The sequence below is a fragment of the Microplitis mediator genome, chromosome 10, assembly GCF_029852145.1.
Source record: "Microplitis mediator isolate UGA2020A chromosome 10, iyMicMedi2.1, whole genome shotgun sequence".
In the NCBI taxonomy this organism is placed as follows: domain Eukaryota; kingdom Metazoa; phylum Arthropoda; class Insecta; order Hymenoptera; family Braconidae; genus Microplitis; species Microplitis mediator.
This window is the reverse complement of record NC_079978.1, coordinates 12,601,437-12,606,956: the sequence shown is the minus strand read 5'-3', so window position 1 is coordinate 12,606,956 and position 5,520 is coordinate 12,601,437.

Below are 5,520 nucleotides of genomic sequence, written 5' to 3'. Positions count from 1 at the left end.
GAGCTCCCGTTTTCACAGGCTTCTTTTTTCATGACTAGGAAGATATTTTACTGCGGGTTTTGAAAAAAAAAAAAAATAGTCGATTTTTTTGAACCGGTCTAGTAGATATAGAGAATATTATCATCATAACTAATGTTAATACTGTTATTGATATATCATATCATTTATACACTGTCGATAAAACTAAATTTTATATACCCACTGAATTGAGATGCTTGAATTTTATAGGTGTCACACTGCAATAATATAAATTTAAGTAGCTCCATGAATTTACTAAGAAGTAGGAGAACTAATGCAATAGCAAAATTTCATTAAATGAATGGTAAAATGAGTAATTTCATTGGTCTAGGCACATATTTAGGCATGAAAATTAAAGCTTATTTGAAGAGCTATCAGATGAATTTTATAGAAAGTCGATAAGTTATAACATTCGAAAGATATTGAAGAAAGAATAAGTGAAAATATGAATTTTGGACATTTTGAAAATTTTGAAATACTATAACTTCTAAACTCATTGGCCAAATTGGTTCATCTTCGAACTCATCCAAGGTAATCGTCCATAGAATGAGTATACTGAGTTTCATTAAGATCGGTGTAGAATTGCGGACGCTATCGTTGGAGAACGGCACGTTATATTGTATATATATATATTAGACTGGGCCAAAAAAATCGACTATGTTTTTTTTTTCGATACTGTGAAAATATTATTCCTGATGACAAAAAAAAATTATTGTGCAAGTTTGAGCTCTTAATATTGATATTAAAAGGTGTATCGTCTAACGACTTTTAGTTTTTTGACAGAAATTTCATTTTTTACCCAAAAATTGTGAATCATCCATCTGAAAAATTTGAGCAATTTTTATTCTTAAAGGAAATTAAATTCCCTACAAAAAATCTCTCTTAGTAAATTGACGTAAAACGAGCCGTTTTCTTGTAACCGTGCCCTAAACATTGATTTGTTTTTTAAATTGTTTGTTTCTATTTTGGATTTTTGTAACTACTAGAAATATTGAAATTCTTTTTTAATCAAGATAAATATTCTTTAAGGAAATTTAATGCTCTACAAAAAAGATCTCTTAACATTTTTTGCTAAATTCACTCCTTCGATAGTTATTCAGGTTATTAAAGTCGTTTTGACTCAACTTCAACCTTGAATAACTTTCGAAGGAGTGAATTTAGCAAAAAATGTTAAGAGACCTTTTTTGTAGAGCATTAAATTTCCTTGAAGAACATGTATCTTGATTAAAAAAAAATTCCAATATTTCTAGTAGTTACAAAAATCCAAAATAGAAACGAACAATTAAAAAAACAAATCAATGTTTAAGGCACGGTTACAAGAAAACGGCTCATTTCATGTCAATTTACTAAGAGAGATTTTTTGTAGGGAATTTAATTTCCTTTAAGAATACACATTGCTCAAATTTTTCAGATGGATGATTCACAATTTTTGGGTAAAAAATGAAATTTCTGTCAAAAAACTAAAAGTCGTAACGATACACCTCTTAATATCAATATTAAGAGCTCAAACTTGCACAATAATTTTTTTTTTTGTCATCAGGAATACTATTTTCACAGCATCGAAAAAAAAAAAGAAATAGTCGATTTTTTTGGCCCAGTCTAATATATATATATATATATATTAGGGTGCTTTTGTTTTTGCGACTATTTTTTTTTTTTCGCTCCCATCCCGAAATTTTGTTGGAAATACCCCCGAAAAAATTCCCTGAGAGTTTGGACCCTTAATATTAACATTAAGTACTCGACCACAGCGTGTGAAGATTTCCCATTTAAAATACACGTAAACTTGGGTTTTTATTTTTTAAACTTTTATAACTCCGCGGCATTTTATGATATCATCTCGCCTAAAGTCGCGATTTTCTCAGAATTAAATGCTCTACAAAAGTGCCCATGGTCGCGAGGTCGTAACTCATACAGGTGGGGTAGTACGGACCACTAAAATGAATTTTTTCATAGGATTCTTGTTTTTTCTCTCAACAACAAGACCTACAGAAAAAATGTAAATAATAGTTTTATAGGAAATTCAATTTTCTACAAAAAAGGTCCTTAGCACCAAATCATCAGATTGATATTTTCTGAGATATTAGTCAAATAAAAAATCAATATTTTCTAAGATTTGATTCGACATTTTATGGGAATTCAATGCTACGTAAACTTCAATAATTAATATCTCACAAAATATCAATCTAAGTGATTCGGTGCTAAGGACCTTTTTTGTAGGAAATTAAATTTCCTATAAAGTTGTCATATACATTTTTTCTGTAGGTCTTGTTGTTTATGAGATAATGAGAGAAAAAACAAGAATTCTATGAAAAAATTCAATTTAGCGGTCCGTAGTACCCCACCTTTATGACTAACGACTTCGCGACAATGGGCACTTTTGTAGAGCATTTAATTCTGAGGGAATCCCGAATTTGGACGGGATGATATCATAAAATGCCGCGGAGTTATAGAAGTTTAAAAAATGAAAACCCAAGTTTACGTGTATTTTAAATGGGAAATCTTCACACGCTGTGGTCGAGTACTTAATATTAATATTAAAGGCTCAAACTCTCAGGGAATTTTTTGGGGGGTATTTCAAACAAAATTTCGGGATGGGAGCGAAAAAAAAAAATAGTCGCAAAAATAAAAGCACCCTAATATATATATATATATGTATATATATTGTGTTATGTCTTAAAAACATGGTTCGTTTGTGTAAAGTAAAATAAAAAACTTCATAGCATCTAACCTTCTAGTGATTATCTTTATTTTGGAAAAAAGTATCTACATTATTTGTTGATCATTTGATTCTTTACACAAAAGCTGTCATAGCGTTTTCTGATTGTCTGGATGTATAATCAGAAAAGTATATCGGTCCTTTGGAAAAACAGACTTTTTTTGTCTCATGAAAAATAATAAAAATTTTATCGACTAAAAACTTGCAGTTTTTGGATTTATTTTGGGAAAAAGTATACGCATTAGTTGCATATTTTTTAATTCTATATATAAGAGCTGTCATACCCTAATATCACAGTCTGCTTTAGCAAAAGTTTACTTTCCAAAAGTTTCATTGAATTTTTCATCGAATGTCCGTCAACTTAGGACTTTTCTCTTCTGTCTTTGACGACAATTTATATACAACTTGCTTTATTATTCGACGTAAATTTACAGCCTGAATTAGGAAACAAATTCACTTCAAAAAGTGACTAGAAAAAATTTGTCTTCAATTTACAGGAAAATTATTATGTCCATTTCTTTTTAATTTGACTTGAAAAATTGTAAAGTATTTTTATACCATTAAATTGTCGATATTTTTATGTATAAACTGCTTATTATCTGAAATGGTCATAATCATCATTACCGACTTTTTTTTTTTAGTAAAAAGTTACCATTAAATCGAGAAAAAATAAACCGCAAATTTTTCTTTTCAACTTTTGCTGTCAACTTGTCAGCAAATTCGGATAGCAAATTTCAGGCAATTTCAATGTCAAAATACTGTCAATTTCAAGCTTAAGTGACTATTGGGATAGTGTTTACTGAATTTCTGAACAGATAATCAGAAAAGTTCGATTTTCACGATCTGTTTCCAAACTATAATTTCGTTACAATAAAATTGATACATCAAGGAAAATAAAAAACTTTATGACCTACACCATCAATGTTTATGTTTATTTTGGAAAAAAGTATCTACATTATCTGTTGATCGTTTGATTCTATACAAATAAGCTGTCATAGCGTTTTCTGATTTTCTGGACGAATAATCAGACAAGTATTTTGGTCTGTTTCAAAAACAAGGTTTTTGTCGTCATGAAAATCAATAAAGTTTGTCGCCTAACAACTCGTAGTGTTTATATTTATTTTGGAGAAAAGTGTATACACTGATTGTAGATTTTTTAATTCTTCACATAAAAGTTGCATATTTTTTCCTAAATTTTTAGACGGATAATCGGAATAGTTCGATTTTATTGATCTGTCTCAAAAACAGAATTTTTTTTGTATCTATAAAAAAAAACACTTTATAACCTGAATCCTCTTAGTTTTTATGTTTATTTTGGAAAAAAGTTTCTAGATAATTTGTTGATCATCTGGTTCTCTGCAATAAAGCTGTCATACACGGAGAAAAAAATATTGTTCTGAGAAGTATACTGTATAGTTACAGTAACAATATGAAAAAGTTATCTACTAGATTGTTACTGCAACGATCTACTGTATCGTTCTGACAACAATACGGTAGATAGCTCTGAGACCTATACTGTATCGTTCTGACAGCTAAACCGTATCGTTCTGAGCCCTATCTGACGGGACGTGCGTTGCAAATGATATGAGACGTTTGAAAATCTTTATCATTAATAAATTAATAATTTTGATTAAATAAAATAATTTATTTATGAAGCGTCTGCTAGCAACAATTATACCCGATACACAAAATAGACGCGAAAATGGATGCTCAAATAGGTTAGGTGGTGCCGTCTGAGGTGGTGACTAGGGAAAGTCGTATAGGGCTCACAGCTATCTAATAGATGGTTACAGGAACGATACGATATTGTTACCATAAGTATACATATTGTTGTGGTAACGATCTACGAGCTGCTATACTTTAGATCGTTCGAGGAACAATGTTTTTTTCTCCGTGTAGTGTTTTCTGATTTCCTGGACAGATAATCTTACAAGTTAATTTTTATCTACCACTCTCAAAATCACAGTTTTTGTTGGGTCGTGAAAAGTAAAAAATTGTCGAGTCCAAAAACCTCTACTGTTTTGACTTAATTTGAAAAATCGTGACGACATTATATGTTTATTATTCAATTGTTTACAAGAAAGCTATGTTAGTGATTTTTGATTTTTTGGACAGAAAATAAGAAAAGTTCAATTTCATTCATTGGCCTCCAAAACACAGTTTTTGTTGTGTCATGAGTAGAGCCAGGATTTTTGCGTTAATTTAAAAATAATTAATAAGTAGTGGTGTGAAATTTTTGATATTACGGGGAAAATATTGGTTTTATGAGAAAAGTTTTCAATTAAAAGTTGTAGGAAATTTAATTTTATTAAAAAAATGTCTTGTATAATTTTTTTATGCGATCAATATTTTCACCGTAATTCGAAAATTTAGATTCATAATTCTATTCTATTCATGTCAAGAATAAGACAAACATTGAGACAATGTGAATTGTCATCTTCTCCCTCAGCCTTGCGGTTCCCATTTTTCCCCGTCTCGTTGCCGTCTGAAACCACCTAAAGCTAGTCATAGTGCCATGGTCACATGACTAGTTATCACCTCAACGCATGACCGTGAGGGAAAGTGGGGAGCGAGCTAAAAAACTCAGCCCTAAGACCCTACGGTGATTGAACTTCACTTCGATCCTGGATCAATTAGCGATAAGACGTATAATTTAGTTTTACTATCATATACTAGCAATTTATTTGCGACTTTGTTAATACGGATAAATACTTTGTAAATCGGGAAATTAACTTGCGTTATAGTGGTATTACTAGCAATTTTCTTGCGATATACTTTACTGT